Here is a 17,446-nt window from a genome sequence, read left to right as displayed (position 1 = left end):
CGCGGGAAGCCTGCTTCTCCCTCTCCCACTCCCCCTGCTTGTGTTCCCTCTCTGGCTGTCTTTCTCTCTGTCAAATAAATAAAATCTTTAAATAAAAAAAAAAAAAAGAAGTATCCCTGTTTCTATCATCTGAAAGAAATGAAGAGAATTGATACAACTTCTTCCTTAAATGTTTGATAGAATTCACCAGTGAATCCATCTCTACTTGATGTTTTCTGTTTTGTAAGGTTATTAATTATTGATTCAGCTTCTTTAATACATATAGCCCTATTCAAATAGTCTATTCTTCCTATATGTTTTGGCAAATTATGTTTCTCAAAGAATTGGTTCATTTTTTCTAGGTCATCAACTCTGTGAGCATAGACTTGTTCATAGTAAATCCAGTATCATCCTTTTAATGCCCATGAGATCTGTAGCAATGTTGCCCCTTTCTCACTTTTCATATTAGTAATTTGTGGGGTTTTTTTCTTAGTTAGCCTGGCTAGAATCTTATCAATTTTATTGTTTAGAGTTGAGTATTTCCTTTCCCCCAGAAAAGTTAAGCTCTGACAAGTTGGGCTCCGGTTAACAAGGGGAACTAAGAGGAGGCATTGTTAATAAGAACAGATTACTCTCAAGTACTTTAAAATGGTTCCTTTTCTCCTCTCCCTGTCAGAAGACTGAGGGGATTTTTTTCTGTCATATTTTCTGTGAGAATCTGGTAATGCTCTTGAAGGTGAATCCCACAATGTTGTGGAGGCCCTCAATAACTGGGGTCCCATGTAGTTATTCACTCCCAGACTTGTCCATACTGAGCCTCCAGAAATTTGTCAATTACAACTCAGGTTTTCCTTCCCCAGCACTGGTTGCTGCAATAGTTTCTGCTTGCACAACTCTGCTCTGGTAAGCTGTGACTCCCTATATTCACCTATCTTTCTATCCAGATCAGGAACAGAAATTTGTCTTGTGATCTCTCCTCTCTTATGGATCCAAGAAGAGTTGTTTCTTCAGTCTGTTCAGATTTTTACTTGTTAGGACAGAGTGGTGACTTCTATGCTCCTTACATGTAGAACAAGAAACTGTCCTGATCTTTATTCCAGTTTCTTACTACCAGCTTCTCTTGCTGTTCCTGGTCAATAGTACTGCTGTCAGGGCTCCTGACAGTTTAATGTTTTGATAACGAACTTGAAAATTTTTCTTTCCAATACAATAATTTTCTTTTTTATTGAATTTTTTTTCAGTGTAACTTCACCTCTTACAAATTTTTACTAAAATAAATAAATAAATAAAGACATAAAAGTAGTGAAGGAAGGGGGGGACAAACATCCAACTCCTTGCCAGATGCTTTCCCTTCCTAAGAAAGATTAGTAAAAACCATAGTTAGCAAAACACCTCAAGGGGATGAGAAAGAAAAAAAAAAAAGTTATTTTCCCAAGCATCTTGGGATTAGAGAAGCTAGGCCTAGTTCCAGCCTCCCCCACTTATCTCTTTTGGCTCCAATGTAGCAAAATATCTTCTCCTAAGCACAACCATGCCTGAAGGAAAAAGTTAGTTAACACTTTGATCACCACATCTTTAGACCAATTTAGAATATATTGGAATCATGTACCACTCTAATAATAGTGAAATTGCTTTGACATGTTAGGTAAAATTCATATTCAGAATCTTCCTAACAGGCTATGTATCATGAATTTACTCATCATTCAAAGAGAAGTTTGGGGATAAAATTGTTTATTATGTACATTTTAGCAATAAAAACTCTATGTCACCTAAGTACTTCTGACTCTACACTCAAAGGAATATGGTCCAAGTATGAAATAATTTCTGAGATCCTGTACTCTGAATACAATTTTTTAAAAAATAAAAAAAACTATGTGTATGATTATAACATATATATATTTATACACACATAATAATTAGTTTCATAAGTCATCAAACTGCATGTTCACACTTCATTAAAAAATGTCAAAACAGACATTAGGTACTCATGCATATTAAAACACAGTTCATACAGATTTCAAGTTATATTACAAAGCAGTAGAATGAAAACAGTATGGTACTGGTATAAAAATAGACACATAGATCAGTAGAATAGAATAGAAAACCCAGAAATAAATCCACAATTATATGGTCAATTAATCTTTAACAAATAAGGAATGAATACACAATGGGAAAAGTCTCTTCAAAAAATGGTATTGGAGGGTGCCTGGGTGGCTCAATTGGTTAAGTGTCTGCCTTTGGCTCAGGTTCTGATCCTGGATCCTGGGATCAAGTCCTGCATCAGGGTCCCCGCTCAGTGTGTAGTCTACTTCTCCCTTTCCCTTGATCCCTCTCCCTGCTCGTGCTCTCTCTCTCTGAAATAAATAAATAAATAAATAAATAAATAAATAAATAAATAAAACCTTTTAAAAAATGATGTTGGGAAAACTGGACAGATATATGCAAAAGAATAAAACTGAACCACTTTTTTCCACTATGCATAAAAATAAACTCAAAATGGATTAATGACCTAAATGTGAGACCTAAAACCATAAAAATCCTTAAAGAGAGCACAGGCAGTAATTTTTCTGATATCAGCTGTAGCAACATTTTTCCAGATATGTCTCCTGAGGCCAAAGCAAAAATAGACTATTGGGACAATATCAAAATAAAAAGCTTCTGCACAACGAAGGAAACAATCAACAAACCTAAAAAGAAACCTACTGAATGGGAGATGATATTTGCAAATGACATATCTGATAAAGGGTTAGTATCCAAAATATATGAAGAACTAATACAACTCAACACCCAAAAAACAAATAATCCAATTAAAAAATGGGCAGAAGACATCAACAGACATTTCTTCAAAGAAGACATACAGATGGCTAACAGACACATGAAGAGATGTTCAACATCACTCATCATCAGGGAAATGCACATCAAAATGACAATGACATACCCCTCACACCAGACAGAATGGCTAAAATCAAAAACACAAGAAAAAACAAGTGTTGGTGAGGATATGGATAAACAGGTACCCATTTGCACTGTTGGCGAGAATGAAAACTGGTGCAAACACTGTGGAAAATAGTATCGAGGTTCCTCAAAAATTAAAAATAGAATTACCCTATGATCCAGTAATTGCACTACTGGGTATTTACCCAAAAAATTCAAAAACACTTACTCAAAGGGATACATGACCCTTATGTTTATTTCAGCATTAGTTACAATAGCCAAAACATAGAGACAGTCCAAGTGTGCATCAATAGATGAATGGATAAAGAAGAGGGGGTATATACATACCATACACATATATGTGTATATATACATGCACACACACACACACACACAGGAATATTACTCAGCCATAAAAAGAATGAAATCTTGCCATTTGCTATGACATGGATGGAGCTAGAGAGTATAATTCTAAGTGAAAGAAGTCAGTCAGCAAAAGACAAGCACCACATGATTCCACTCATATGTGGAATTTAAGAAATAAAACAAACAAGTAAAAGGCAAAAAAGAGAGAGAGAGAGAAACAAACCAAGAAACAGATCTTTAACTACAGAGATAAATTGATGGCTACCAGAGGGGAGCTGGAGAGGATGAAATAGGTGATGAAGGTTAAAGAGTACACTTATCATGATAAAAAAATAAAAATAAAACACTTTTTAAAAACACAGTTAATACTAATTCCTGTACTTGAAATTTTCTTTTCCTTACTCTGCAATCTGCCTCTTTCCTTTCCCCTCTACAGGGAGCTTTGACTTGCTTAAAGTCAAACAACCTCTCACCTCTTGTAAATTTTAATTTATGACAAACTTCTGTTTCAGAGAGGATGGAGTTGAGGGTGTGCTCTGACCCACCAACATTTTTAACATTAACACCCCAAGTACTTATGCACAAAAACATGAGAATCCACAGTTTTAGTTCTTGTTTTGCTTTCCTATTGGATTCCTGGTCCAGTGCTTCTTGGTTTCAGTCTCCATTCGAAACATTCAGGCATCTCTACTTCTTTGGTTAAAGCCAATGGAGTCTAGAATCTAAAGGAGAAATGTGAACTTTACCATTTGGACAACAATTTATTTTTAATCCAGTATGCAAACCTGTCTCAAATAATGGAAAATAAAGGTCATATTCTTCTGAAGCAGTCCTTCATCACTGCTAAATATTTATAGGCTCTTTGTTTAAAATGGTCTGCCTGTAATCCTAGCCATCTAGTATCATTTTCTTTTCCAAGTGTTGTTGTAGTTCCCAATTGCTCCTAATCAACCTAATCTTCAGGTTCTAAGTCTTTGTGCTAATCTGTATTCTGACACCAACCTTTGAGGTTGATGGCAAGATTGACGGAAAGACATCAACTGACAAAGATAGATGATACAAATTTCTTAAATGGAAAAATAAGTGAAAAACTTCCAAGACAACCATACAAATCAGGAACCATGCAGCGTCTTCAGGCATTCTAAGTTCCCTATGAGGACCTATTATTTCTGCAGGAGATTCTTCCAGTCATAAGAAACTTGCCTTGCTATTATGAAGAGGAATCTGCTCTGGTGACTCTTCTGGAAAACAGACCTACTAAACTGGTATAAATAAGTAATACAAATAATTTCATTCCACTTTATAAACTCTTTTGGACACCAAATGAATATGAATTATCAGTCTTCAAGCCAGTCCAAGGCTTTACATTTGCTTGAGGTAAGTAACTTGCCTGGGGATCCACAGGTGAGGCCAAACCTGGATTCAAAACTAGATCACTCTCCTTACACACTCTACTGTACTGCCTATACGTTGCCATTAATTCTGACAGAACTGATTTCACCTCATTAAGTTTCGAAGTTTTACCTCAAATTATATTCATAGAGGGATAAAAGCAGATGCAGAGCTTACTATATATTTATGAAAAGTCCATGACAGAAATTACTTTATAATGTGAGTATTTAAAATCCTAATCTCTCCTTAGCACATCATTTTCTCACTGACGCAGAAAATCATGCAACTAGTCACATTTTCTTATTTTGTTTTGGCTATCAGGTGATTCAAAGTCAAATTTGGGAACACATTTTATAATGTGTAGGGAATTCTGCCCTCATTCAATTTATATTTTCCTTGAAGCTGCCAACTTAACACTTTTATTTAATAATGCTTCATAAAAAAAACATTAATAACTATTATGTGGCTAATATTAGTGTAAAAACTTACAATAACTGATTTTATTCTCTTTTTCATAAATTATCTTATTTAATTCTCACATTTTCCTTACGAGGTATAAACCATTATTTTCCTCAGTGGAAATAAAGAGATTCAAGGGCAGCTTTCATTAAGGCTGTGACATGGAAGCTGTATCCAATTAGACACAATGTAGCCATATAAGGGTAAGCCAGGCATACAGACTGTAGATGAGTGGCATTCTGTTTGTAGAACTAAAAGTGAGGGGTAGAAAATGGACTCTGAGGGATGAAGAATCCATCAGAGCTCCTTAAGACAAAGTTGAGAAGAAAGAAAAAATCACCTACGTTGATTAAATTCTATTAAATATGAAGTAATTTGGCCTGAGCTATCCAGTTAGACTATTTACATTGATCATATAAACTAGTATTTCCATATCCCTTGTTATTTCTATAAACAAAGACTAAGTTATACTCTATCAATCTTTATTCAAAAATATGCAATTATATAACAAAGTGATTTAAAATTGCTTGAACACATTACAAATTGTTTGAAGAATATTCTATATTTAATTTGAAAATGCTTTCATCATGACCCATGCCCTTTACTATGATTTTAGTTTACTTTCCAATTAAAAATCCACATAGGTGGCATTTATTGATTAATACTTTATATTGAGTATGATTTATTACATTCTCTTTTATTGGGGGCATGTCAAGAACATCTGATTTTAGTGCATTGGCTATCCTGAATCATGGCCCATAATTTAATTTTTATTCCACTAGTCATAAGTTTGGCAATAAATTTGTGCCATGAAACTGTTTTCAATAAATACACTGAAGTTAATTTGTATTGCCATACTTAAGAGGTATTGTGAAATATCTTACAACTATAGATCCATAACTAACAAAACTCAAAACCACTCTGTTTTGACAAGGTTTTCCTTATTGGCAGATTCCCTCAAACAAAATATTTACTGGGTACCAGGGTGTTATATTTTTTTATGTTTCTAGTATTGTCTTAATTTTAAGATGGATATTAAAACAGCAGGAACTATAGCCTCCTTTCCCAAGATACTCAGAGACTGAAGCCTCCTGGGAAGACAAACCAACTTAATTGAAGAAGTCCTGGCAGGTTCAACCAGGTTGAGGAGGGGGATTGAGGTAATTTTCGCAAAGGGAAAAAAAACTGTTTAGCCTTGTTTTTGGAAATATGCGAAGAAAGTTTATTTTATTGATAACTTTAAATAGTATTTCTTTTTTTTAAAGTATTGAGTTTGAAAATAAAAATCATCTCTTTATATCTCCGTTGCTTATCACCCCTCTCTGTGTAACTGGAAGTCCAGAGTCTTAGAATTGATCTAAATCTATTTCTATTTTGCAAATAAGTAAATAGAATTTTAAAAACATTAAATTATTTGATTGAAAACATCATTACTTAGTGAAGAATATGTCTACGTATTAATGTAACAAGTTTTATTTATTTTTTTATTAAGTTCAATTAGCCAACATATAGTACATCATTAGTTTTTGATGTAGTGTTTAATGATTCATTAGTTGCATATAACACCCCATGCTCATCAGATCACATGCCCTCCTTAGTTTTAAACAACTGTATACCAGAACCTGGAGTAGATGTTGGAGATAGTGGGGTAAACAGAAGAGATACAGTCTCTACCCTCTAGGGCTTTGGGTCCAATAAGGAAAAGGGACACATCAATTAAATACGTTGTGATATCATTAATTACAAAATGTTATTAGTAGTATGGAGGAAATAAACATATAACTACTACAAGTAGGTGACCTCAGCAAGATTGCCTTGGGATCAGGCAAAGCTTCTGTGAAAAAAATGGCCTTTTACCTGAGATTCGCAGAAGGAAGAGATGTTCACTACTTATTACTGATTTTGTGGTCCACTTTTGTTCTCTCAGTCTGTAACCGTTCTAAAATCAGGATATAAGTAACAATCAGTGGTAGTCTTGCTCACTCACATGTGCATGGGCTCATTCTCTCACTCTTCCTTCTATCCTTTCTTATTTCTCAGCGGTACATAAATAAAATAAAATATTATTGTAAAACCAAAATAAAATATCACCACACATCTATCAAAATGGCTTAAATATAAATAATATCAAATGCTGGCAATGATACAGAGAAATTGGTTCACTAATTTATTGCTAGTGGGAATGGAATGTAAAATGATAAAGTCACTCCAGAGAACAGTTAGCCAGACTTTTATAAAACTAAAATTTCACTAACCATATGACCCAGAAATTGCACTCTTGGGCATTTAATCTAGAGAACATGAATGTTCCTAACAGCTTTATTAGCCAAAAACTGGAAATAGCCCAGATGTCCTTTAACAGGTAAATAATTAAACAAACTATGATATACCCACATTAATGAAATACTACTCACCAATAAAATGGAACAAACTATTGAAATGTACATGCATAATGAGGAAACCTAGCACCTAGATTTTAGTTTCTAATACCATTCTCCAATAAGAGGAACCATGGCTCCTTGAATAAATGACTAATTCTAAGGCTGATGAAGTAATATAAAAGATGAGCCTGGAATATCTTGTACTGCCAGTAAATAAGGAATTAACAACAACAGTAAGGAGGCAAACAAACACACACAATAATGGGAGTATATGAAAAGGACACAGGAGCCAACTAAAGGAACTCCCAACGGCCAAAGCTGGAACAATTTAAGGAACAAAAAAAATAGTGTTGGAATATAAACCAAAGTATGAAACGAGTATCCATGAGTTTATAATAATTAAGAAAATGACTAAAAATTAAATGAGGAAGAAGAGACAAATCCTCAAAAAAAGTCTGTAATTTATATATATACCTCAGCCTTAAGGGGGTGAAGCATAATTCCCACTCCCTAAGGGTTGGCCACACATAGTGACTTCCCAAGAGTACTGTTTGGAAAAGGAAAAAAAAAATCAACTTTTCAATGGAGATACCTGACAAATAACTACCTTAGATGATTAAGATTAGTATCAGCAGTAAGAAGTCATATTGATAGCATATATCTCTGATATAATGTGATGAACATGATACTTTACCTTTGTGGTCTTCCCATCAAAACTCATTAACTCCAGTCTGATCATGAGAAAAAACAACAGACAAATCCAACTGAGGGACATTCTTCAAAATACCTGAGCAGTACTCTTCAAAACAGTCAAGGTTATAAAAAAAATTTCTGAGAAACTGTCACAGACAGGAATCTAAGGTGAATTGACAACTAATGTAATGTGGTATTCTGGATGGAATCCTGGAACAGAAAAGATGGACGACATGTAGGTAAGTACTAGGAAATATGAATAAAACTTCTACCTTAATGATAATGTATCAATATTATTTCATTAATTACTATAATTGTACTATATTAATGTAAGATGTTAATAATAGGGGAAGTGGTGCAGGCATATCAGAATTCTCCTGAACCATCTTGATAATTCTCCCGTAAATCTAAAGATATCCTAAAAATTAAAAAGTGTGTTATCAAAAAACAATACAGAAAAAAATTAAAAGCTTGCACACATTCCATTTATGTAATATCCTTCAAATTACAATATTGTAAAGATGGAAAACAGTTAGTGGTTGCCAGGAATTATAAAGGGAGGAGGAAAAGAGGTAGCTGTGGCTATAGAAGGGTATGATGAGAGATCCTTGTGATGGAATTGCTCTGTATGTTGGCTATGGTCCATGATTATGGTCACATGACTCTACACACATATGATAAGATTATATAGAAATATACACACACACAAATGAGTACATATAAAACTGGTGAAAACTGAATAATGTTGATGGATTGTATCAATGTTGACTTCCTGGTTGTGATAGTATACTGTAATTATGCAAATTGTTATCAATGGAGGAAAATAGGTCAGGAGTTGACAGGATATCTCTGTATTATCTCTTAGAACTGTACAGAAATATGCAATTACCTTAAAATCAAAAGTTTAATTGAAATATTTTATCTTACAATCATGCCAATAGATTTGATGGTATATAATAGGTAAAGTAAGATAGGGACATGAGGTTGTAAAGATCTTTCTAGATAGAAAGGAAATCACATGCAAAAAGACTTGCCATAGAAGAGATCCTGTTGCATTCATTGACCAAACATAACAAAGATCCCATGTGACTGGAGTCTAGGTGATAGTGGTTCAATAAGAGGTTGGTTGGAGTAAATAGTGACCATATCTTGTTGAGTCTTTTAGGACACATCAAAGTTTTGCTCTAAATTTTAAGTGCCTTTGTTTGACATGAAAGTGGGAGAGGTTGTTTAGAATTAACTTTTTAGTAGATACAGACAAGGATAAATTTATATTTTAGAAGTTCTATGATACTGAGAAATTCTTACTCTTGTAAGATCAATTCTGTGTGTCTCTTGGCCAGATTTTCCCATATTTATATGGCAGGTCCATATCTTCACTGGATATTTGACCTTGAGCTAGTACTTAACCCCTGTAAACCTCAACTTTGCACTTGCATTTATATAGACCTGCCTACCTAGTGATCACCAAATCCTCATAAGTATGTGACCAGAATTAAACAAAAAATCCATATGCAGCACTTAGCATAGTGTTTGGCACCTATTAAGTTTTACAAATTAGCCATTAATTTCTGTTTCTCAGAGACTTTTATGAATTATACAACTAATATAGATTAATTATATAAAATGTCTGAAAATAAAGATGAAATAAATAAAATTTAAAAACCAGTTATGGCACCCTACATCTGTAAACACCATTAAATGTCCACACACCAGTTAAACTCAATTACAATGGAAAAGGGAGATAATGAGGGACAGCTAGTAGTCTTCCATGTCAATCTTCCTCATTAATTCTAAGGGCCCAGAACAACACTTTTCCATTGCTATATATCCAAAACAGAGAGGAGCACAATAAATATTTGCTAAATGGATGGGTTAAATTAAAGTTGATATATAATGGTCTCTGTTTTCCCTGTGAAGTAGTAGGCAAGATTTTGAACAAAGAGAGGAATGAGTAAGAGTGAGAGAAAGAGATAAGGAAAGTGGTGAATCTTCAAAATAACAACCACAGAAATATAAAACATCAGGTACACAAAAAAGAATTAATGCTAAAAAGTGCTGAAGTTCCAGCTGAATGTGAAGACCATACAGATTCAATATCGCAAATTAAATACTTTTTCTTTAATTTTTTTTTAAAGATTTTGTTTATTTATTTGACAGAGAGACACAGTGAGAGAGGGAACACAAGCGGAGTGGGTGCGGGGAGAGGGAGAAGCAGGCTTCCCGCTGAGCACGGAGCCCGATGCGGGGCTAGATCCAGGACCCCGAGATCATGACCTGAGCCGAAGCAGACGTTTAACAACTGAGCCACCCAGGTGCCCCTAAATATTTTTTTTTTCTAATATGCCCTCCAGTTTGGGCTAAGATTAAAATCAGAGAAAGGTGTAGCCAAATTCAGCCAGTAGTAAGGGCAAGCAGAACAAGAGTAGTGAGAGTAGAAGAAATAAGACATGTGGTGTGGTTAAAGAGTGTATTCTGCATGGAAAGAGGTTGGAGTTGAGGTGGGATAGTCTGTAGATGTTAAAATAAAAAGATGGAAACATGGATAGATAGCATTAATGTAAAGACAGAGTTATATAGGGCTAAGATAGTGAGATGATAGAATGTTAGAATGCTTAAAATTATGTATTCAAATAGTTCTATACCTTGTCTTTCAACAGGGCAATGATAAGGTTCAGGCAAGGTCTTCGATGCATTTTGTTCACTTTATTATATTGATATATTGTCAATTATTTTGTCCTGTCTCACATATTACTAAATAATTTGTATCTAGGTCAAATTATAAATATAGAAACAGAAACAATGGGGATGAGCACAATGATCATTTAGGTGTGTATTTTATGTTTATTTAATCAATTGAAATTTTGAGAATATGTTTCACAATGTGTAAGTGTATTTTTATAGCACTATTTTATCACACATATAAACATGTAAATATAAATATATTGGGAATATATACCATGATATCTTCATGTTGTACAATAAGAATATATTTGAGATTAACATCCAAGAGGATGAAAAAACAGATATCAGTAGATAGTAATTATTTATAAGAAAACAAATATTAGAGAAGAATCGAGTTGGAGTTAAAGAATAGTTATTGAAATTTAATGCTGATCTTAAATTTAATCTGATATATTTATTCTTTAATAAATAACAACTTTAAAAAGCAATGTTTAAAAAATATATGTAGAGGGCTAGCCCTGGGCAATATTATAAACAAACAAAAATAAACAAAAAATTTAAAAAACACATATGTCCCTGAGAAAACCATTTAGTCTCTCTGAATCTCAATTTTCTCTTTGGGAAATGAAAATAATTGGTTGTATTTCTAGTCAGTGTTGTTTTCCAAAGATTCTTTAAGACAATACAGGAAATAAATATAATACAGTATTTGTTTTAATTTAAGGATAATCTGGGGGTGCCTGGGTGGCACAGTCAGTTAAGCAGCCGACTCTGGGTTTTGGCTGAGGTCATGATCTCAGGGTGGTGAGATCGAGCCCTGCCTCAAGCTCCATGCTCAGCATGGAGTCTGCTTGATATTCTCTGCCTATGCCCTTCCCCTAACTCTCTCTCAGATGAATAAATAGCATCTATCAAAAATAATTTAAGGATAATCTGAATGAAGAGAAAAAAGAAGAAAGGCAATTAAATGGAGTCAGGAGAGATAACCCTAGGTATGAACAGGATTACTAGAATAGAATTTTTTGTGATAGGGCATTATGATGTAAGCCATAGTCTGTACAAATGCAAAGAATTGTTTTTGTTACTAAACAAGTAAGAGAAAAAAAGAGATGGGAGGCTTTGAGATGCAAATAACTGATGTTTCCTACATCAGCCCTGGAATATCAGTATGACTTCAGCTGCTGTTAATTCAAGAAGGTAGCTAAGGTTTCAGGAGGATGTCTTTAGTCCTTTGGACTCTCCCACATAAAAATGACACCATTCTTTAAAACAAAATAAGGGTCACTGATGTAGCAACTCATCTCCAAAAGAAAGAGACAGAAAAAGCAAGGCAGCAACAGTGCCAACAGGAGAAAAGACTTAACCGACATAGACAGATAAGCCACAAGTTTGAACCAAAAGAAATTTGTTGGAAGAGATTGAGTCTGTCTTTTATCCTTTACACAGCTGGTTGAAGGAATAAACAACTTCTAAAACTATAATCACTGGCTATTTTTACAGAACTCATATAAAAAGAGAAAGACTTTTCAAGTGGCTAAATCCTTTTCAGACTTTCAATCCCATGTATCGGACATTGCTTTTTTTTTTTTTCAATTACTTTAATTCTTTATTTGATTCTTTGAGATTGAATTTTCTGTCTATATGGATTTTTCATAGGAATGTTTGTATAAAGCAGTAGGTGGAACAAAGAGATAATTATTACATTATACCCACTTCTTGGTATCTTTGGAAATGGTAGCTGTAGCAAAAAAAAAAAAATGACATAATGATAATTATTAGCATTTGGGTACATTTATTTGAATAAATATATGAACAAAGTTGAATGGCAAAAAAGGAAAAATCTTAAGACACGATGTATATAAAAAGGTGACAGTTTTAAAATTTAAAAGTTTAATATTCAAAAGTAACATTTTACAAAATGTTTTATTATTTGGCATTATTTTTGATTTGTAAAAAATAATTTGTGTCCAGCTAAATACTATATTAGTTTTATGATCAATTTTTACTATTACTTTATGATTATATTATGTATGACTTTACTGTCCAGTTGTTATTATTTAAATGGACATTGTCGATGAGCAAGCACTTTTCTGTAATGCATACGCTTATTTGTCTTTTTGTGAACTTGTTAATAATCTAATTATCAAAGTTATTTGAATGAGTTATATTCTAGAAACATCCTCAGATATTTTTGCCATATCTTTCTGTTTCTTTCTCCTGATTGTCCTTTAAAAAGAACTACCAATTCTGATAAAAAAGTTTCCCAGAGTAGCTATTCAAATGTAGCCAGCAGATGTCTCTCTCAGACTCATCCAACCAAGACAATGTGTCCCTTTCTCCTCCTTGAGTTGGAACTCAACATGCAATGCAACTTTGTTTAGGACTTTTTAATATAATGGTACTTGTTCCTTGCAGTACTATCAATATTATTTAAGCAGGCTACTAAATGTCAGGATGACCTAATTTCCAAAGCAAAGGAAAAGAAAAAAAATTAGTTCTTTTTTCTTTAGCGACATAACTCTGCCTGGTTCAAGAAGAAAATGAGACATAGTGAGGCTGAATGGGTAAAAGTAATGGCAACTAAAGCAAAAAAAATAAAAATAAAAAATAAAAACTCTAATTCACATCTGTAAAGAAATGTATAATTCTATCAAAGGAAATATGTAACAGTATGTTCATCATTGTGCAACATTTGTGTACCTACAGATTTAGTGTGCTCTGAATGTACTAAATTCAGATTTATCAAATAATGAAAAAAACACAAAGACTAAAAATAAATGTGTAATCAGTTGTATGTATGCACAACACAGTAAGTTAGAATTTAAAGACATGTTCAATTCTTGATGTTTACCTTCTTCCCTTTATAAATGTCTCTGCTACTTTTTGTAGGCAAATTGATTTACTCAATATGCTCCCTTTGCACTTGTATTACAAACTGCTATCAAACTTAACAAATGAGGATTAATATTTTTAAAATTATTGGAATTATATATGAGTTTTCAAAGTTTTATACCCTTTTTATATATCATTTTCTTTAAGATTTATCTACTTTTTTGTTTTTATCACTGGTTATATACCCTTTCAATTAGCTTTTGAATATAGAGCTTTGAAACCTGACACCCAGATATACATGAACAATTCCAGAAGTGGAAAATAGCAATTTTGCTTGATAAAATCACTCTAGATATGTTAAAATTGGCACTGATGTTTGATCTGAGTGTTAGAGGAGGTCATTAAGAGGATGTGACTGCTGGTTGACCCACAAGCTGGACCCAGGCAATTAGAGGCTCTTTACCCTCTTTCCCGTCCTTGGAATATATGTTCAGACCACTGTTTTCCTACTAGCAGCTGTTTCAAAAATGCAGCCTTGAGAGCATAAGGTGGTGTTGGGACCATTTGGACTGTACAAGTGACTGAACCCTGTTAAAGCTCTATATAAACTTTTAAGGTTTTGGCTGGTGGATGCAGAGATGTACTTGTCTCGCATCCATTGAAGAAAAGCCTAGTATGTAAATTCATATGCTTATTAAACCTGCCCCCTCCCAATCTGGAGTGGTCTGTCTCTTTCTTCAGTCTCTCCTTGCCCTCCATGCATGGAGGCCAATTTCAAATTTTACCTGGGGAATTCTTGGGGTTGCAAAACAACAGAGTTGGACCATTCTATTTGTTGGTTTCAGTAGTCATTTTTAATAATTTGCACAAACTGAGCTTATTGTCTACCATGAATCTTCTATTTTTTCAACAGAATTTCATGCTCATTTCCTAGCTAAGATTTATTTCATTCAGCCCTGTCATGTTACAACCAAATCATTTATAAACATACTTGACACTTTGTAAATTGAATAGGTAATATATACTCATAGAAAATGTTAAATAACATAGAGGTTGGCTTTCCTACTGAAGCTATCTGCCATTTTCCCAGTTTCCCTATCTATAGACAAGTTTTGATACTAATTCTTTCTCTTTTTTTTTTCTTTTTTCTTTCTTGTATATATAGAGAGAGCATGTGCAAACAGGGGAGTAGGGGCAGAGGGAGAGGCAGAGAGAGAATCTTAAAGCAGGCTCCTCGCCCAGCACCAGCCCTATGCAGGGCTTGATTTCATGACCCTGAGATCATGACCTGAGCTGAAATCAAGAGTCCATGCTTAACCAACTGAGCCACCCAGGCATCCCTAGTTCTTTCTCTTTATAGAGGTATTAGATACGCTATGAGCATTTAAACTCCTTCCAGATATTCCTTCTACTCCTTATCCAGTACAATACTCCAAGACGTTGAAGATGCCATGTAAACTGCTTTTGATAGTGTCATTCTTTCTCACTTTAATTCATAAGACTGAAAATAGAACAGCAGCTTTCTAAAATACTGGCAAGTTTTCACCATGCCCTGGCTTAAATTCTCCTTGTGGGCTATGTTTTGTCACACTATTCTGTATTTCTTTAAGTCAATCAAAGATTACAATTGAGCACTATAATATACCCAATACTATTCTGTGTGTGAGAATATAGCAATAAAAAATAGAAATTAAATTAATTAAAGTTAAAAGTCATGTAGTCTAACAGGTGTTTTGAGGTGTTTCTTACAGTTAAGTAGTCATATTCAGAGCTATTTGACATAAATATTGAGACTTAGCTGCAAGAATTGTATTTTAAGGGCACTATTTCAATTCCCAGGAGAAGTGACATTCAACAGAACTGTATTTCTGGACAAAATAATGCACTTAAATGGGAGAATAAGAACTCAAGATGTCAGGGATCATTCAGGGACTGTGTTATAGATATAATGTATGAGTCTGTGTGTGTGTGTGTGTGTGTGTGTGTGTGTGTGTGGTGGGCAGGGCCTTGGTTACAGGGTTAGAATGTGAGGATCCATGAAGCAAGACTAAATAATTTGATTGATTCGACGCTGGGAAGATGACCCATTGTCCTGTTTCAGTGATGCAAAGTGAATTTCTTAATTTGTCTCTGTCAAGGGCATGTAAGACAAGGCCAGACCAAGACCTGACCAGTTTTACTAGTAAAGATACAATGAGTCACTTTTAGATTCAGACTTTATTACTTACATAGGGATAAAAAGATTAGCTAAAGGAGCCAGCTTCCCATTGTCTTTTTCCCAACACCAAAAAAGGAAGACCCCGAAACCAAAGGAGCCAAATGGCTAAAACACGGGAGTGGGATACCTTGTTGCTGAGGGGCTCATTCTAGACTGAAGCTGAACAGTTTTATGTTTTGAAGTTTCATTCTGAGTGTAAAGTTCTGGAAGCCTCGTATCTCATCAGAATCCAGGAGGTGATAAGAAACTGTCTCGTGTTAACCTCCTAGGGAATCTAGGTGAAGGGCATGAGTGGGATAGCCTTGTAGATGCTCTTTAGATGCCTTTGTATCTTCTTGTATCTGGTAGGTATCACAAAGCATTCTGCCAAGACTCAGATCAGCTATGGTTCATACTTCTGCTTGTGTGATCTATACGGATATGTGCAAGATTGCCAAGGTGCCAGGTGGAGTTCTCCTACAGGGACATGACCAAAAATTTTGCAAGTTACTGAAAATACTTAATGTGTTTCTTTTTCATTTTGGTCTCCACAGATATTTCTAACATGCTATATGAGAAATTGGATCAACTGTCACTTACTGTTTGTGTTATGTCAACTTTGAACATCTTTCAGATCATCTAAAACATAATGTATAAAGTGGCATTGTTTCTAGCAGTCTACTTTATTAGATTTCACTGGTAATAGACTAACCTTACCCACTACAGAAAGATCCATTTTATCCTAGTGTAACTGAATATTAAGCTTCACTTCAGTGATCACCTTTTCAGTTATTCCAATTGAGCAAGTTATTCCTTGCCCACAATATTATTTGTGTTGTCATTACTCTGCCTCAAACACAACTCCTAAAAATGGTCACAGAAATCCCCAACAAGTAGTTTTTCTCTGTGTAAACAATGTTTACCTAGTCTGATTAGACAATATTTTATTTTCTGCTTCCTTTTAAGAATAAATAGCTTTAGGGGTGCCTGGGTGGCTCAGTCATTAAGCGTCTGCCTTCGGCTCAGGTCATGATCCCAGGGTCCTGGGATCGGGCCCCGCACTGGGCTCTCTGCTCCGCAGGAAGCCTGCTTCTCCCTCTCCGACTCACCCTGCTTGTGTTCCCTCTCTGGCTGTGTCTCCCTCTGTCAAATGAAAATCTTAAAAAAAAAAAAAAAAGAATAAATTAGCTTTAAAAAAAACACATTAAAAAAAAGAATAAATAGTTTTATAGTGATTAAAGTATAATGCCAAGATGGTTATTCATCATGGATTTCAGTGTCTGGTGGTCTAGAATTTACTGTTATACTTTTTAAAAAACTTTAAACTTAAATTAAAAGCTGAACTCTGTCATTATGCACAATGCATATTGTAAGGACACTTAATGGAATCTATCATTTTGGTGCTAACAGCTATTTTCTCATAAATTGTCTTCACAGATTCCATCACACTACCAACCAAAATAAAAAACAGCAAATTAGAGGAGGGGAAATAGAGCAATATAAACATTTTCTTTTTCTTTTAAAATCA

General features: G+C 34.3%; 1 long non-coding RNA gene across 4 annotated transcripts in view; it reads right to left on the bottom strand.

Annotated features, from left to right (window-relative positions):
• Nucleotides 1-673: 673 nt before the first annotated feature.
• LOC145720120 (uncharacterized) overlaps nucleotides 674-17,446 on the bottom strand; it is a 35,587-nt gene continuing 18,814 nt past the window's right edge. For 2 of the 4 annotated variants that reach the window (XR_014142869.1, XR_014142866.1), the window contains exons 3-5: nucleotides 8,206-8,414; nucleotides 6,988-7,069; nucleotides 3,612-4,001 (exon numbers count right to left, since the gene is read on the bottom strand). This is a non-coding gene — a long non-coding RNA (uncharacterized LOC145720120). Of the gene's footprint in view, nucleotides 2,334-3,611; nucleotides 4,002-6,987; nucleotides 7,070-8,205; nucleotides 8,415-17,446 lie in introns of those variants that run through there. The other 2 variants (XR_014142868.1, XR_014142867.1) reach the window with 2 other exon arrangements.

Source organism: Leptonychotes weddellii, chromosome 2 (genome assembly GCF_054177405.1).
Source record: "Leptonychotes weddellii isolate Sample4059 chromosome 2, ASM5417740v2, whole genome shotgun sequence".
Lineage (NCBI taxonomy): Eukaryota > Metazoa > Chordata > Mammalia > Carnivora > Phocidae > Leptonychotes > Leptonychotes weddellii.
Note: the sequence above shows the minus strand (reverse complement) of the source record. Positions and strands in the feature narration are given on the sequence as shown.